The sequence below is a fragment of the Macaca mulatta genome, chromosome 14 (assembly GCF_049350105.2).
Source record: "Macaca mulatta isolate MMU2019108-1 chromosome 14, T2T-MMU8v2.0, whole genome shotgun sequence".
Taxonomy (NCBI): Eukaryota; Metazoa; Chordata; class Mammalia; order Primates; family Cercopithecidae; genus Macaca; species Macaca mulatta.
This window is the reverse complement of record NC_133419.1, coordinates 113,063,883-113,082,605: the sequence shown is the minus strand read 5'-3', so window position 1 is coordinate 113,082,605 and position 18,723 is coordinate 113,063,883. Positions and strand designations below refer to the sequence as shown.

General features: G+C 42.7%; 1 protein-coding gene across 1 annotated transcript in view; it reads right to left on the bottom strand.

The window, feature by feature from the left end:
• LOC693603 (uncharacterized) overlaps positions 1–18,723 on the bottom strand; it is a 63,770-nt gene that overhangs the window by 17,305 nt on the left and 27,742 nt on the right. The window contains exon 3 of the mRNA XM_077964286.1: positions 17,483–17,564. The gene's annotated coding sequence lies outside the window, so the exon portion shown is untranslated. The remainder of the gene's footprint in view (positions 1–17,482; positions 17,565–18,723) is intronic.

Sequence of the window (18,723 nt, the reverse complement as noted above, 5' to 3'; positions counted from 1 at the left end):
GCCTCCTTCTCCCTGCACCTACGAAACTCACCTGTGGCTCTTGTTCACTCTTTACTTCCCAGGACTCTTTGACTTGTTTTCTCCTTTTCCTTCCCTCAACATCAGCATCTCCATTGGTTTCAAATGTCATGTCTATGAAGATGACTCTCAGATCCACATTTCTGACTCTCACCCCATGTCTGCATGATAAGCAACCACCTCTGGTTATCATTACATTGCTCTAATTGGGTGCCCCACTACCTAAAACTGAACTCACCATCTTTCTCTCTGCAAATGGACTTTCTTCCTTGGACTCATTATCACCATGAGGAATATCTCCATCCTCAAGCTCCTGAGGCCTTTTGAATGCTCCAGTTATTTTAACACCCCATGTCCTTCATAGATGCCTGCCAATTATTCCTATGATGTTTCTCTCACATCCACTCCACTCCCACAGCCCTCACCGCAAATGAGCCCTCATGGTCTCATACGTGGGCAAGAGAAATACACTTTTAAAGCTAAGAGGAATCCAAAGCTAGGAGTTAATTCAACCTTAGCAAAGGTTCAGAGGAAATGTCCCAAGGTCACACAGCTGTTTAGAGTCAGGACTTACACCCAGGCTTCACAGCTCTGTCCCTCGCCTTTCACCTTCACCACAGGTAAACTTCACAGTGGCAGCCTAACTCCTTTCACTTTTCCTTATAACCACTTACCAAGACATTTTTTGGGGTGTCCGCCCATCTCACCCACAAGGGTGGAACCCAGCAGTTATATTGCACCATGTGGTCTCCCTTACTGGTTAGAAGTTACCGGATGAAGGATGGTCATCTGACTATTCAAGACAATCAGATTTTTTCTCCCAATATTTGGAATTAGAGATAAGAAAATTCTAATTCAGTCTAAATTCATCTCTTGAAAGTGGCCTGTCATTCACCCACCCTCTGCTCTAAGGTGCAAAGAAAGGTGGGCTTCAGAGTGATGCAAACACATGGCGAGAAGCAGACAGGAGTGGGAGAGAGAAGCCTAGAGAGTGGCTTGGGGGTAGCAGGACTGGTGACTTTATCTGACCTATTACCTCCATCTATGTCCCTAATCCATCCCCAGGTAAATATATAATCTGAGCAAAAACTGGGTTTGCCATGAGAACAACTTCAAGTCTTCTAGCCCTAGAAGTTTTTGCTTTAAGCGATCTCAATTTGGTTTCTGTTGCTTACAATCAAAGAGTTCTAAGTAATTCACCACCCATCCCAACCAAACCAAACATATGCACACACACACACACACACACACACACACACACCATGAACCTATGCAGGGTAGAGGGTAGTTTCTCTCAAGCCCCTCTAAAAAGCTTCTCCAGCCAGAAGATGTAGGCGAATGTTTTTCCATTCAACTTGCTCTCAGCTCCCCGCCCCTACCTGCCACTCCTGGGTGGCTCCAAAGCCTACCTGAGTTAATGTTCCTTGGAAAAGCTTTCCTGCTGAGGCTCATCCAACTCCAATCAGCACCTCCAGCCTCAGCCCCAGCTCAGCTTCCCCTCCCTGTAGAGAACTTGTCCATAAAAATACACTCAGTAACGTAATGTCAATTCTATGTTCTGGCTTTTCTGGTGTGTGTCCTAACTTCCTGGTGGTCTATGAGCTTTTCAACAAGGAAGACAGGCATCCCTTCCCAGCAGCATCCGGTGCAGTACTTTCTACATGATAGACACTCAATTAATTTAACTGCCTGACTGGTTAGAACAGGAAAGGTAATAAGCCAGCATCCAAACTTGCTCCCAGCAGGCCTCTAACTTCCTCCCTGAAAATGGCAGGCATCAGGAGCTCCGGGGCCCTCCACTCACTTCCAATCCTGAATTAAGATGTGGTGCTGCAGGAATGACTCAGCCCTTTGGAACCATCTGAACAGGGATCAGGTGCAAAGCAGAGCTAAAGGCTGCAGGGCAGGATCTTGGAAAGCAAGGCCTGTCAGAGAGTGCGTGGGCGTGAATGTGAACAACCAAGGCCCTAAACTAGGACAGGGAATAGCCCTAGGATCAGCCCTGGGCATGCACGTGAGACTAGGGACCTCCAACCCAACTCCAAACTATCCCCACAGCCTTCCTCTTCCAAAGCCCACTGTGAGCACCCGTGCTTTTCTTTACTTCAGACCTTACATCCCACCCATCGCTCTTAACTACTTCCTGCAGATAGGGGAACAAGAAAAACCTAATGACTTAGCAGTATAAATCTTCAAAGAGTGTCTTCTTTTTGGCAAAAAAAAAAAAAAAGAAAAAAAAACTACAGCTGCTACTCTATGCCAGTCATTATAACTCTATTAAGTAAATTACCATTAATTATTTCTATTTTACAGAAGGGAAAACTGAGGCTCAGAGAGATTAAGTCTTTTGCCCAAAAGTATAAGTATGCAGAAAGCCATTCAGATAGGAGGTGGTAGATCTGGGATTTGAATCCACATATTTTTTTGTGCAGAAGTTGAATATTTTCCTGTATACTTTGCTGCCTCCTGAGATAAGGCAGCAAGACCCCACGCTAAGAAAAGCTTGGCCAAACTACACAAGGAATCCTTCCTGGACAGCAGCAGGTCAGGAAGATCAGCAGGGATGAGTGTAGGTGAAGGTGAAACTGAGCATGAGAGAGAGTAAGATCATAGTGAGACCCTGTGTCCCACCCAGAGTGCTGCGGCCCACCAGGGCAAAAAGAGCATTAATTGAGAGCAATAGGTCAAATAACAAAGGTCCAGAACAAAGGTCACCTTGAAGGTGACCATCTGTTTCCTGCAAGAAAGAGGAGAAAAATTCAATATATTTTGTTCTCCTTTCCCACTATCAGAGATTAATATATTTGATTTTACCATCATCTTCATCATCATCAACTAACACTTATTAAGTGCTTGTGTACTACATACTTGACTTTTATTATCTCATTTAACCCTTACAACAACCCAGGGCAGGGATATGGGTGTTATCCTCCCCACCTTTAACAAATTAGGAGACTAAGGCTCAGAGTGCTGCATCAACTTTATCCAAGCTGCACGGCAAGCCAATGGAAGAACCAGAATAGAACCTGAAACTGTTTGCCTCTAGAACCCAAGCCCATGACTATGACTACAGCAAGGGCTGCGCTGGTCATCACACTGAGGGGTAGTCGTTGCTAGCTCTGAGGTTTCAATATACTCAGGACATTGAGATGTGTGTGTACTATGGAGAAGCAGGATGGCAGCCCCCACTGCCACCCCACCCCCAGAAGCTAGAAGAGAAGGCCTGTATGAATAGGGGTGGTCATCAAGTATCAGCCCTGGGCAGCCTAGGGGAGCAGCGGCAGGAAGGAAGCAGCACAGGCACTAACCCTTAGTCTTGAAGCATCCAAAGGACCAGTGCTGCCTGAAGCACAGAACCCTGAGTCCCTTTGCTTCCTCTCTGCAGCATCCTATTTTTACCCCATGTTCCAAGAAGATTCCTCTTACACAGTCACAATCACGTGTTACCAGAGCCTTCTCAGGGCTATGACTTTCTCAAGACCAAAATAAAGCCTCCATTTGCTATCCCACCCTGATGCCGTATGAAATACTTCATCACCATGGTTTTTGTTGTGGGGGTTACTTGGTAGAGAATCTGAAAACATATAAAGAGAAAGGTATGGTAGGACTTACATCTCTTTTTCATTCCTTAAGAAGAATTGTTATTTTGGTAAAGAAGGCTTGCAGCAGCATTGATTGCAATGCTGGGGGTTTCACAGTTGTGCTAATGCAGTCCTTTTTCTTTAGAAGCCAAGCCTGTTAAGCAGGGTGGATGCTAATGACTGCATAGAAATTATAGAGCAAAATTTTATTCTAGGAAATTGAAATTGTAACTGATCTCCACTTTTATATTCTGTTGGATACTGATATAACATAATCATCATGAAAAATTCCACAAATACCTATGGATAATTTGCAATCTTAGATAATTGTGCTAGTGTCTTTCTTAAAAATAAACCAGATTTATGGTATTCAGTAAGTCACTGACTGAGACCACATGAAAAGGCAGTACAGTGCCAAGGTTTGTGAGTAGGGCTGGAATCTGAGAAACCAGGGTTCAGTTCTCAGCTCAGCCGCTACTTGGGGTGGCGCCTCAGAAGCTCCCCAGCCTCTGCTCCATTCTGCACCTATCCATAAGGTGGGAGTGATAATAATAACCCACCTCCATGGCTGATCACTGAGATCACATTGGAAGGTTACCCAGCAGTAGCAGAGGATTCCCAAATGTGTTTTCTTCTTAGCAGACAGGTTTATTGTGATAATGTTCAATTTCACCTGAGCCCTATGCTCCTGGAAGCATGAAAGGTTCAAAAGTCCCCCACCTGGCCCACCGCAGTGGCTCACACCTGTAATTCCAGCACTTTGGATGGCCCAGGTGGGCAGATCACTTGAGGCCAGGAGTTTGAGACCAGCCTGGACCAACATGGTGAAACACTGTCTCTACTAAAAACACACAAAAAATTAGCTAGGCATGGTAGTGCATACCTGTAATCCCAGTTGTTCAGGAGGCTCAGGTAGGAGAATCACTTGAACCCAGGAGGCAGAGGTTGCAGTGATCAGAGATCACGCCATTGCACTCCAGCCTGGGCAACAAGAGTGGAACTCCACCTCAAAAAAAAAAGGTCCCCCACCCTTTTGTGTTCTGGTGAATGCCATCCTGCAAAGAACTCCCCCTTCCCCATTTGACTCACATAAGAACCATGGATGCCTCCCTTGATCACCTGTGACAAAGTTAGACACACACTCTCCAAACTCCCATTCTTTGCCTTATAAATGATCTTCTGAACCATTTCATCCCAAACCATTCAATAGGAACAATCCAAACAAAATGCCTGTAAACCAAACATTAGCTAAGTTTCTCCCTTTCATCCAGTCCCTGAACTTTGGCTCACCCTCACCCTAAGCCAGTAGACGGCCCATCTTGAGAGCAGGCAGGTCTCAGGATTATAACATTCTCTGAGCTACTGTCCCGATCCTGTCATCCCACTCCTTCACAGTGGTTCTTTCTAGCCTTGTTTACTCCTCCCTATAAAAGAAAAACCATTTTTGCCTAACCTTTGAGAGACCTGCAGGTACATTAGTCCCCCGGCCTTATCCACAGTTTCACTTTCTGGAGCTTCAGTTACCAAAAGTCAACTATGGTCAAAAAGTAGATGAGTACGTTAAAAACATCCCTGTCTGACTGCTCTGAAGAAAGCAGTGGTTCTCTCAGCACGGCGTTCGAGCTCTAAGAACAGACAGACTACCTCCTCAAGTGGGTCCCTGCCCCACATGTAGCCTGACTGGGAGACACCTCCCAGTAGGGGCCGACAGACACCTTAAACAGGCGGGTGCTCCTCTGGGACGAAGCTTCCAGAGGAAGGATCAGGCAGCAATGTTTGCTGTTCTGCAGCCTCCGCTGGTGATGCCCAGGCAAACAGGATCTGGAGTGGACCTCCAGCAAACTGCAACAGACCTGCAGCTGAGAGGCCTGATTGTTAGAAGGAAAACTAACAAACAAAAAGGAGTCGCATCAACATCAACAAAAAGGACATCCACACCAAAACACCATCTGTAGGTCACCAACATCAAAGACCAAAGGTAGATAAGGCCACAAAGATGGGGAGAAACCAGAGCAGAAAAGTAGAAAATTCCAAAAACCAGAGCACCTCCTCTCCCCCAAAGGATCGCAGCTCCTCGCCAGCAAGGGAACAAAACTGGATGGAGAATGAGTGTGATGAGTTGACAGAAGTAGGCTTCAGAAGGTCGGTAATAACAAACTTCTCTGAGCTAAAGGAGCATGTTCTAACCCATCGCAAGGAAGATAAAAACCTTGAAAAAAGGTTAGATGAATGGCTAACTAGAATAAACAGCGTAGAGAAGAGCTTAAACAACCTGATGGAGCTGAAAACCACAGCACAAGAACTTCGTGACACATGCACAAGCTTCAAGAGCCAATTCAATCAAGTAGAAGAAAGGATATCAGTGATTGAAGATAAAATCAATGAAATAAGGCAAGAAGACAAGATTAGATAAAAAAGAGTGAAAAGAAATGAACAAAGACTCCGAGAAATATGGGACTATGTGAAAAGACCAAATATACATTTGACTGATGTACCCGAAAGGGATGGGGAGAATGGAACCAAGTTAGAAAACACTCTTCAGGATATTATCCAGGAGAACTTCCCTAACCTAGCAAGGCAGGCCAACATTCAAATTCAGGAAATACAGAGAACACCACAAAGATACTCCTTGAGAAGAGCAACCCCAAGACACATAATTGTCAAATTCACCAAGGTTGAAATGAAGGAAAAAATGTTAATGGCAGCCAGAGAGAAAGGCTGGGTTACCCACAAAGGGAAGCCCATCAAACTAACAGTGAATCTCTCAGCAGAAACCCTACAAGCCAGAAGAGAGTGGGGGCCAATATTCAACATTCTTAAAGAAAGGAATTTTCAACCCAGAATCTCATATCCAGACAAACTAAGCTTCATAAGTGAAGGAGAAATAAAATCCTTTACAGACAAGCAAATGCTGAGGGATTTTGTTACCACCAGGCCTACCTTACAAGAGCTCCTGAAGGAAGCACTAAACATGGAAAGGAACAACCAGTAACAGCCACTGCAAAAACATGCCAAATTGTAAAGACCGTCAACATTATGAAGAAACTGCATCAATTAATGGGCAAAATAAACAGCAAACATCATAATGACAGGATCAAATTCAAACATAATAATATTAACCTTAAACGTAAATGGGCTAGCCCCAATTAAAAGACACAGACTGGCAAATTGGATAAAGAGTCAAGACCCATTGGTGTGCTGTATTCAGGAGACCTATCCTGAATGCAAAATGCAAAATGCACCTAGGCTCAAAATAAAGGTATGGAGGAAGATCTAACAAGCAAATGGAAAGCAAAAAATAAAAAGCAGGGGTTGCAATCCTAGTCTCTGATAAAACAGACTTTAAACCAACAAAGATCAAAAGAGACAAAGAAGGCCACTACATAATGGTAAAGGGATCAATTCAACAAGAAGAGCTAACTATCCTAAATATATATTCATCCAATACAGGAGCACCCAGATTCATAAAGCAAGTCCTTAGAGACCTACAAAGAGACTTAGACTCCCACACAGTAATAATGGGAGACTTTAATACCCTACTGTCAATATTAAACAGATCAATGAGACAGAAGGTTAACAAGGATATCCAGGACTTCAATTCAGCTCTGGAACAAGCAGACTTAATAGACATCTACAGAACTCTACACCTCAAAGCAACAGAATATACATTTTTTCTCAGCACCACATTGCTCTTATTCTAAAATTGACCACATAATTGGAAGTAAAACACTCCTCAGCAAATATAAAAGAACAGAAATCGTAATAAACTGTCTCTCAGACCACAGTGCAACCAAATTAGAACCCCAGATTAAGAAACTCACTCAAAACAGCACAATTACATGGAAACTGAACAACCTGCTCCTGAATGACTACTGGGTAAATAATGAAATGAAGGTAGAAATAAAGATGCTCTTTGAAACCAATGAGAACAAAGACACAATATACCAGAATCTCTGGGACACATTTAAAGTAGTGTGTAGAGGGAAATTTACAGCACTAACTGCCCACACAAGAGAAAACAGGAAATATCTAAAATCGACACCCTAACATCACAATTAAAAGAACTAGAGAAGCAAGAGCAAACAAATTCAAACACTAGCAGAAGGCAAAAAAATAACTAAGATCAGAGCAAAACCGAAGGAGAAAGAGACACAAAAAAACCCTTCAAAACATCAATGAATCCAGGAGTTGTTTTTTTGAAAAGATTGACAAAATAAAATAGATAGACCATTAACAAGACTAATAAAGAAGAAAGAAGAATCAAATAGATGCAATAAAAAATGATAAAGGGGATATCACCACCGATCCCACAGAAATACAAACTACCATCAGAGAATACTATAAACACCTCTATGCAAATAAACTAGAAAATCTAGAAGAAATGGATAAATTCCTGGACACATACACCCTCCCAAGACTAAAACAGGAAGAAATGGACTCTCTGAATAGACCAATAACAGGTTCTGAAATTGAGGCAATAATTAATAGCCTACCAACCAAAAAAAGTCCAGGACCAGACCGATTGATAGCCGAATTCTACCAGAGATATAAAGAGGAACTTGTACCACTCCTTCTGAAACTATTCCAATCAATAGAACAAGAGGGAATCCTCCCTAACTCATTTTATGAGGCCAGTATCATCCTGATACCAAAGCCTGGCAGAGATACACACACAAAAAAAGAGAACTTTAGGCCAATATCCCTGACGAACATTGATGCAAAAATCCCCAGTAAAATACTGGCAAACCAAATCCAGCAGCACATCAAAAAGCTTATCCACCATGATCAAGTCGGCTTCATCCCTGGGATGTAAGGCTGGTTCAACATACACAAATCAGTAAATGTAATCCATCACATAAACAGAACCAACGACAAAAACTACATGATTATCTCAATAGATACAGAAAAGGCCTTCGACAAAATTCAACAGCCTTTCATGCTAAAAACTCTCAACAAGCTAGGTATTAATGGAACGTATCTCAAACTAATAAGAGCTATTTATGACAAAGCCACAGCCAATATCATACTGAATGGGTAAAAACTAGAAGCATTCCCTTTGAAAACCGGCACAAGACAAAGACGCTCTCTCTCACCACTCCTGTTCAACATAGTGTTGAAAGTTCTGGCTAGGGCAATCAGGCACAAGAAAGAAATAAAGAGTATTCAGTTAGGAAAAGAGGAAGTCAAATTGTCTGTGTTTGCAGATGACATGACTGTATATTTAGAAAACCCTATCATCTCAGCCCAAAATCTTCTTAAGCTGATAAGCAACTTCAGCAAAATCTCAGGATACAAAATCAATGAGCAAAAATCACAAGCATTTCTATACACCAATAACAGACAAACAGAGAGCCAAATCATGAGTGAACTCCCATTCACAATTACTACAAAGAGAATAAAATACCTAGGAATCCAACTTACAAGGGATGTGAAGGACCTCTTCAAGCAGAACTACAAACAACTGTTCAAGGAAATAAGAGAGGACACAAACAAATGGAAGAACATTCCATGCTCATGGATAGGAAGAATCAGTATCATGAAAATGGCCATACCACCCAAGATAATTTATAGATTCAATGCTATCCCCATCAAGCTACCACTGACTTTCTTCAAATAATTGGAAAAAACTACTTTAAAGTTCATATGAAACCAAAAATGAGCCCGCATAGCCAAAACAATTCTAAGCAAAAAGAACAAAGCTAGAGGCATCACACTATTTGACTTCAAACTATACTATAAGTCTATAGTAAACAAAACAGCATGATACTGGTACCAAAACAGATATATAGACCAATGGAACAGAACAGTGGCCTCAGAAATAACACCACACATCTACAACCATCTTATCTTTGACAAACCCGACAAAAACAAGCAATGGGGAATGGATTCCCTATTTAATATATGGGGCTGGGAAAACTGGCTAGCCATAGCTAGGTAGAAAGTATGGCATATGTAGAAAGCTGAAACTGGATACCTTCCTTACACCATATACAAAAATTAACTCAAGATGGATTAAAGACTTAAATATTAGACCAAAAGCCATAAAAACCCTAGAAGAAAACCTAGGCAATACCATTCAGGACATAGGCATGGGCAAGGACTTCATGACTAAAACACCAAAAGCAATGGCAACAAAAGCCAAAATTGACAAATGGGATCTAATTAAACTAAAGAGCTTCTGCACAGCAAAAGAAACTATCATCCGAGTGAAAAGGCAACCTACAGAATGGGAGAAAATTTTCGCAGTCTACCTATCTTACAAAGGGCTAATATCCAGAATCTACAAAGAACTTAAACAAATTCACAAGAAAAAAGCAAACAACTCCATCAAGAAGTGGGCAAAGGATATGACCAGATACTTCTCAAAAGAAGACATCTATGCAGCCAACAGACATATGAAAAAATGCTCATCATCACTGATCATCAAAGAAATGCAAATCAAAACCACAGTGAGGTACCATCTCATGCCAGTTAGAATGGCAATCATTAAAAAGTCAGGAAACAACAGATGCTGGAGAAGATGTGGAGAAATAGGAATGCTTTTACACTGTTGGTGGGAGTGTAAATTAGTTCAACCATTGTGGGAGACAGTGTGGTGATTCCTCAAGGATCTAGAACTAGAAACACCATTTGACCCAGTGATCCCATTACTGGATATATACCCAAAAGATTATAAGTCATGCTGCTATAAAGATACATGCATGTATATGTTTATTGTGGCACTATTCACAATTGCAAAGACTTGGAACCAACCCAAATGTCCATCAGTGACAGACTGGATTAAGAAAATGTGGCACATATACACCATGGAATACTATGCAGCCATGAAAAAGGATGAGTTCATGTCCTTTGCAGGGACATGGATGAAGCTGAAAACCATCTTTCTAAGCAAACTATCACAAGGACAGAAAACCAAATACCACATGTTCTCACTCATAGGTGGAAGTTGAAAAAGGAGAACATATGGACACAGGGCAGGGAACATCACACACTGGGGCCTGTCGGAGGGGTTGGGGGCTGGGGGAGGGATAGCATTAGGAGAAATACCTAATGTAAATGACGAGTTGATGGGTGCAGCAAACCAATATGGCACATGTATACCTATGTAACAAACCTGCACGTTGTGCACATGTACCCTCGAACTTAAAGTATAATTTTAAAAAAAGTGAGTACAATTCGCTAAGATATTTTGAGAAAGAGAAAGACCACATTCACATAACTTTTATTATAGCATATTGATATAATTTTTCTATTTTTAATTTATTTATTATTAGTTACTATTGTTAATCTCTTACTGTGCCTAATTTGTAAGCTAAAATTTATCATAGATATGTACGTATAGAAAAAAAACATTGAATATATAGGGTTTGCTACTATCCACGGTTTCACTCTCCACTGGGGATCTTGGAACATGTCCCTGTTGGAGAAAGGGGAATGACTCTATTACGATCAGAGCATTCTCCCTATCGCAATAGTCTCTTCCTATCCCACTCCTTGAAATAATCCTTCCAATAAAATCTATTCTAAGTCCAGACTTGTTTTTTATTTGACAATGGCCATGGATGACTCTAAGGAGGTCTTAGACTCAACAACTGTCTTCTAAAACTGATCTCCAGTCCTGGAAAGTGCCATGAGCCAAGCATCTGAGGGCAGGTAATATGGCCACACTTTAGTAAAGACATTTGTCAGGGTACTGCCACCGCCAGATGCTGTTGTGGCTCCCATGGATGAATGCTAATTATCCTTTCTTTCACCTTTCTGTTTGCATCTTTGAAGTCCTGGCATCAGATTCAAAGTCCTGGGAGGGAGTGTGTGATTGGCCTGGCTCAAGTCCCATGCTTGTGTCCTGAGGTCAGGAGCCAGGACAGAGAACCTCCCCAAGTTGGTTTCTGAGGACACAGGCAGGGCCCTGCATCCCAGCAATATTACACACAGTGGGGAAGACAGCTTGATGTCAGGACACCCAAGGAAAACCAATAAATGTCTGCTATCTTTCGATCTAGATCCTAGATGTTTGTTTGTTTGTTTGTTTTTTTGCAGGGGCGAGGGGATGCTTGTTGTTGTTAAAAAAGACTCCAAAACTTGCTCTCTTCATCAATAATGTTGGTATAAAGTCCATAAATAATGATGTGTGGCTAAGGCTTCACAGAGCAGTGTACGGTTTCATAGACAACACATCTCTCAAACTCCCATCCTCAAATTGCCCCCTGTCCACACCTTCGGCTTTGATTAATCAACCCAGATGCTGAGGCAAGAAGCGTTCTTCTTGCTGCCCTCCATGGTCTCCAGCTGCTGATACTGTCCCCCTAAGCCCGAGCCACTTATCACTGAAGAGGATCCTGGGCCCCACGTGACAGGGGGAAGTGAAGGCACCAGCGTTAACCTGCTACCTGATTCTGCTGGGGCCTCTGCCAAATGCCTGTGGGGAGCTGCAATAAATTGTCATGCAACATGCCAACGTAACAGCTGGTGACCAGTCATTAGGGTAATCCACTGAGCATGGGAATTTCAAAAACTACTCAGCACGCACAGAAAATGAGAATTATTGCAAAACCAGGTGTTCCGGTCTAATTGCACCAAGTGGTTTGAAATGTTAATCTGCTCCCAAAAACTGCATTTTGCATGTGAGGAGTGTGGAAGAAATACTCCCAGCCAAGGCTTAATAGAGGAGAGCAAATACTTTGTTCCCTCATCTATTTACTCCATTGAGGTTGTTTCTAAGCTTTTGAGTCATAGAATCACAGAGAATTGTGGCTGGAATTGACCTTGAGGGCATCAGCTCTGTGCCCTGCCATAGTGCACAGCAGTCAAACTGTGCCAACCTGGTCCTCGGCAAGGTGAGCCTATACTTCCTAGAAACCTGCCCCAATCTGCCTCTCAGATGACATAGCAGCCAGACATGCCTCCCATTCACCCAGGGACTGTCATTTTTGCAGTATCAGCCACATGTATCTGTTGTGGGAAGCAGTCAACCCTGGCCATTAAGAGAAGTTCAGAGGCAGACACAACTGGCTTCAACTTCTTGCTCTGTCCTTGCTGGCTGTGTGACTTGGGGCAAGTTTCTTCACCTCTCTGAGTTTCTCAAAGCCTCCATTTCCCTCCCTCTTTTGAAACAGGGATAATGAATCTACCTTACAAACAGAGGTTAGGATTAGCTCAGGTAATGTATGTAAAGCACTTAGCAAAGTCTGTGGTCATGGCAATGAAACAGTAAAATAGCTCTTATTATTAATTCACTGGATTAGCTAACTTTATTCATTTTCAGAAATCAAGGGATCTTCCTCGTGGCTACATATTTAAAGACAGCACAACTTTCCCATGAATTGACGCCTTCATCCTTTCCTCTCCAGGCTCTGTTACTGATGTTTAGGGCTTGCTGTCACTCGGCCTTTGCTGCTGCTTCCGGTTAATCTGCCATGGGTTTGCAACCCCATTCTTTGCCCCCACCCTCATAATCTGCTCTATCCTGTTTCTCAGGCACTGGGATGCTCTTTCTGCCCTCTCTGCCCTCCCAGACCTATGCAACTTCAAAGCCCAGCTCAAGTCCTGCCTTTTCCACAAAACTTCTTCTGGCTGCCCCAGCTTGTTCATTCAACAGCACATGCTGACTGAGCATTGGCACTAGGCTAGGCCTGTGCCTCCCTAAGGCTGGGGTGGAACATAGACAGGACACACTCCATTCAGCCCTACCAAGCACTCCTTTCCCTGAACCACAGTGGCAGATTACAGTTTATTGCCACCCATGTTCATGGCTGATGTGCACATTATTCTTGCCTTTCGGATGCTTAATTCTTTGAAGAAATTATGCAAGGCAAAGCTGTGGAAGAAAGGACGCACACTGTGAGATCAAAGAGTCCTAGATTCAAATCCCAGCTCTGCTTCTTGCTAGCTGTGTGACCCTGGCACGTACGTGGGCTCACTACAGGAAAAGATGTGGTATCCCTGCAGAACCAATGCCCTGTCACAGTGTGAGGACCACTGGCTCCTGCTGAAACAAGCTGCAGACGCTGTCTGACATCTTAGCATCACTGTCCCTTAGCTTTTGTCATTGTAGAATCTGAAGAATACCCCAGCCACTCTAGACTGGACACCAGGAAATGACTTCTCTCTCTCCTCAAAGTCTATGCACAATATACAAGGAATAACACCAGGGTCTTCTTTTATCTAATCCGTTCACAAAACGGTTGAGCCAGTTTTTCTGCAGAGTTCTTTTTCCCCCTTCTCTGCAGAGTTGTTTATGAACATATTTTTTAATTGTCTGAGAAACATATATAACTTGTTATTCCAAAGCTAGGTTACCATAACTCTGACTTCTGCTTGGGGGAAGAAACTAGGAGAGAGTGAAATAAACTCCAAGTACCCTTTCAAACAAATCCCACTGTTTCTGTGCAATATTATTTGAGCATCCTCAGAGCGGTGAGACTGTGGCGGAATCCTGCAAACCTCCCACAGCCACAGGTGTACTCCCTCAGGATCTGCCGTCTACCCAAATCACTTGGACACAGTAAAGGACAAAAGGGCCTCCAGCCCTGCTTGTCATTGCCGCTTTGCCCTATGTTCTCTATTTGTGGCTTGCAGGCTGCTTTGGGGTGTTGGCAATAAAATATACGATGAATTGATTTGCCTTCGATCAGAGAATCTTTGTTCTATTTCCACTCTGAGTCTGACCAAAAAATACACTTGAGTCCATTGAAAGGTGAGTAAACAAAGCAGACCACTCCCAAAATCCACCAAAATGACAATTTTATTTTTTATTTTTTAAATTTTTTTGAGACAGAGTCTCACTCTCTCACCCAGGCCAGAGTGCAGGGGTGCGATCTCGGCTCACTGTAACCTCCACGTCCTGGGTTCAAGCAATTCTCCTGCCTCAGCCTCCCAAGTAGCTAGGAGTACAAGCACACGCCACCACACCTCGCTAATTTTTGTATTTTTATCAGAGACGGGATTTTACTATGTTGGCCAGGCTGGTCTTGAACCTGAATAGTTATATATAACTATTGAAGAAGAACTACAAGAAAATATTCTAACATGGAAAGTAAAAAGACAAAAATTATATGAAAGAAAAAATTAGAGACATAGAAGATTAATTAGAGCCTATATCTATCTCATAGAAGTTGAAACAGAGAGAAAGAACCAAGAGAAAGGAAGGGAGAAAAGAATCAAATAAATATTTCAAGTCTCTATGCCAAAAGGCCCACCAAGTACTAAGCAAGATGATTCTCAAAAGACTCCTACTGCCGGGCGCGGTGGCTCACACCTGTAATCCCAGCACTTTGGGAGGCCGAGGCGGGCGGATCACAAGGTCAGGAGATCGAGACCACGGTGAAACCCCGTCTCTACTAAAAATACAAAAAATTAGCCGGGCGCGGTTGTGGGCGCCTGTAGTCCCAGCTACTCAGGAGGCTGAGGCAGGAGAATGGCGTGAACCCGGGAGGCGGAGCTTGCAGCGAGCCGAGATCGCGCCACTGCACTCCAGCCTGGGCGACAGAGCGAGACTCCGTCTCAAAAAAAAAAAAAAAAAAAAAGACTCCTACTTAGACATAAATATCCTCATGTGGTTTCAGTACATGGAAAAGGGAAAGTTTCTAAAACCACTGGAGGAAGCAGTTTAACCTACAAAAGATTGATCATCTTCTCAACAACAATTCTGGATGCTAGGATGCTAGGAGACAGTGAAGCAATTCCTACAAAATTTTGAGTTAAGTTATTTTGAACCCAGAAGCCACCCAAGGAACAGGACAAAAATAAAGATATTTTCAGACCTGCCAAGATCCAGAAATTTTTACCTGAAAAAAAAAAAAAGTTGCCTGAGGATATGCTCCAGAAAAGCAAACAAACAAAAAAGAAGCTGTGGAAATAAACAAGCACCAACCAAATGAGAACAAGCAAAGGCTATTTATTCAGAGCTTGCTCGAGCAAAAGAGTCAGCTGCCATCCATTGCATTTTGGCGAGACTCAAAAACAAGCAGAGAAATGGGAAAGCTCTATAGTAGAAAAAAGGAAAGGTTTCGGGCATGCCCTGATTGGAGGCTGTCGGCATGGGGAGGTCGCAGGTGGATTAACGAGAAGCTCAGCATCCCACAGGATTGATTACAGGTGCGTATCTGGCTTTCTCTGGTTGATCCCAAATTGGAAGCAGAGACAAAGATTAGGGATGCTGTCAGATATTAATCAAGTCCTGACTGTTGGAGACCCATTGCTTCTGAGGTTATTGTTAGGCTTCTTGGGCTGAGTGCCGGAGACAGTGGTCTGACTTACTACACATCTGACTTATCGATAATAAGCTGGCTTCTTGGGCTGGTTACTGTAGATAATGGATTGGTTTCCTGGGATAGTTGCTGCAGTTTGTGAGTCAATGTTTTGTTTCTTAATATGGTTTGGCTATTATCCATTTATTTACTCAGTCCCTCAAACCAAAGAAAGAAAGATGTGGGACCTATCAAATGGTGGAACTAAAGAGTGCATCAAAAAAGTTCAGGATGACACAGCTAGAAAGTCTGTTTCAAATGGGCCACTTTCCAAATAGAATGATTAAGAAGTTGGAAATTCTTAGTAACATGGTGAAGGCATGTCAACCAGAAAACAGACACACACAATTATAAATTCCAGAATGAGACTCATGTTCCAGATTGAAAATGAGTTCTTATATTGAAGAATTGTTAGCATACAGCAAGATTCTGTTTACCTTGATGCTTGGAACAACCTCCTTTGGACAGCAAAGATTACATCAGAACATAGGATTACATCTCCTCCATAAAGCCAAACACTGTTCTGGTTCTGCAGCGAATAATCTTTACAAAATCACAGTATTGTTAAAGCCATGTATTGATTTTCAATTTTCAGCATCAACTTGCATATAAACAAAGCATGAAAGGGACTAGTTGTGGGTACGATATGAAGTGTAAATGTTCTACACTTTGACAACATAAAAGTAAACTTAGTGCTGACCAATACTGGGGAGGAAGAGAAAGGTGGCAACATGGAGTTAATTTCCTTACATTACATGATAGAGAAACAAGACATACTAAGTTAATGCATCAAAGAATGATGGTTTAGGCACATTATTTTAAATTATAGAGAAAATATATAGAAGAATAAACATATAACAAAAATGGGCAGGCAGAAGTTGGGGAGATACAGGCCTCATCTATCACAGAGAGGAGTCAATAGCTACTGCTTCATATTGATAAATCAAGAAATGCGAATGTAAGCATATTATTTGAGTTATGGACAAAACCACCACCAACGCTTCCTCCCCCCAAGAAAGTCGGGTGAAGAACAGGACTAGCAATGGCAGTGAAGAGAAAGACTTATGTTTTATTTCACACCTTTCTGTACTATTTTAATGATTTTTCCCCAGGCACGTGTACTTAATATTCTTTTCTTCTTTCTCTTAACTTTAAAAGAAGTCAGGATTCAGAGACAGCACTCCAGAACTCCCACAAAGTGAACTCTTTTTTCTCTGTGCCCCAAAACAGCTTGGCTTTATTGTTTGACATGGCCTCACCAAGTTTGTGTTTTCGGCTGCACTTTCTCAGACCCGCATTCTTGGGGACGTAGAAGAGACATTTCATGCATATTTATTGCATAGATGAGAAGACAGTAATTCCTTCCTTGAATAAACACGTTCAGAGAACCTACTGTGTGCTGGGCACCAGAGATACAGAAGTGAACGAAACAAAGTCACTGCCCTCATGGAAAGTGTTTATATTCTTATGGGCGAGATAGACACCAAGCAAGGAAAACCTGCCCTTCCTTCACCTGCTGAGAGAAAAGCTAGACAAACCCACGTCCGCATCTCTGTTACCAGCTGCAAGATCCTGAGCCAATGACTAAACCTCTTGGAGCTTTTATGTCCCCATCTGTAAATTGCAGATGCCTACCTTTCAGGGTCATCAGAAGAGTAAACATGGTTCCAGGTTCCCACGTTGAGTTACACAGACACAAATTGGAGTTTTTAATAATCTAGAAAGGAAATATAAAATCAATTCAAGTTTCAACACTCTTTGGGTAAGAGCTTATAACAATATAAATATCAAACTATTTCTAGTTTAGTTGAGAGAAGTATAGATTTTGAGTCTTTTGGTGTTGATGACTTAGAAAAATCAGCAGGATGAATCTTCATTCAAGTAAGACTCTATTTCCCAAAGTATGTTTGGTGAAACGCTTGTAGCAAGGGCTCTACAGCTAAACAAACAGTAGAAGTGCAGCCTATGATAGCCCTCTCTTAGAAAGTCACAATGCGCCCTGGTGTAATAAAGGTCCTGAGAAGTCCTGCCACAAACAGGCCTGTTCAGCCCACAATTTCCCAATTGACTTCATCACGAAACTCTTCCACCCACTCTCCATCCACAGAATGGGTGGAGTGCTGTCCCACACAAACATCTCCTACCCACCGTAATTCCACTGAATTAGTACTTAGCAGAATACACTTTAGAAAATGCTGAAGTAGAGGGCTTGTGGCCTCTGTTTAGGTCAAGCCAGAGATAATAGTCTTCACGAATTCCCTAGCACTAAAAAAAGCTCACCAGACTCAAGCAAGGCCCATGTGGCCAATAGCAGACCCCACTGAACAGTTTCTCTCTCCTAAAGGCCTTTCACATTGTGTGGACGGCACATGAATGCCGCTAGGACGCGATGAACGTATCTGCACAGCCTGGGAACCCTCCTGAGGCCCCTCTGGGCTCCTGCCATCCCGTCAGGTTCAACAGTGAATCGGAACCATCCTGCCACCTAACCGATGCCAGCAAATCCACCCCAAGAACACCTGTTCCTCAAATAGCCAACTAATCCTGCAGACACTTCTCGAACACACAGCCTAACACGTGAGGGGTGTATGGCAGCAGTTTCCAAAGATGCCACCGTGCCCAGCCCTACAAGCCCTCGAACCTCCCCCTGCACCCCTCCCCACCCACATCACACCCCTACGCACACACACACAGAAAGCTTCCTCCTGGCTTCCAGCACACGCAGAATAAAAGCTGTTCTTGGGCCCTATGGGCTTTGCCAGAAAAAGAGTTTTGGGGACAAAACTGATACTGCTGCTGGAGTAAACTAGCAAATCAAAGGACAACTGACTGGCATTTCCTTCTGTTCCTGTGACATCTTCATTTTGTGCAGAAAG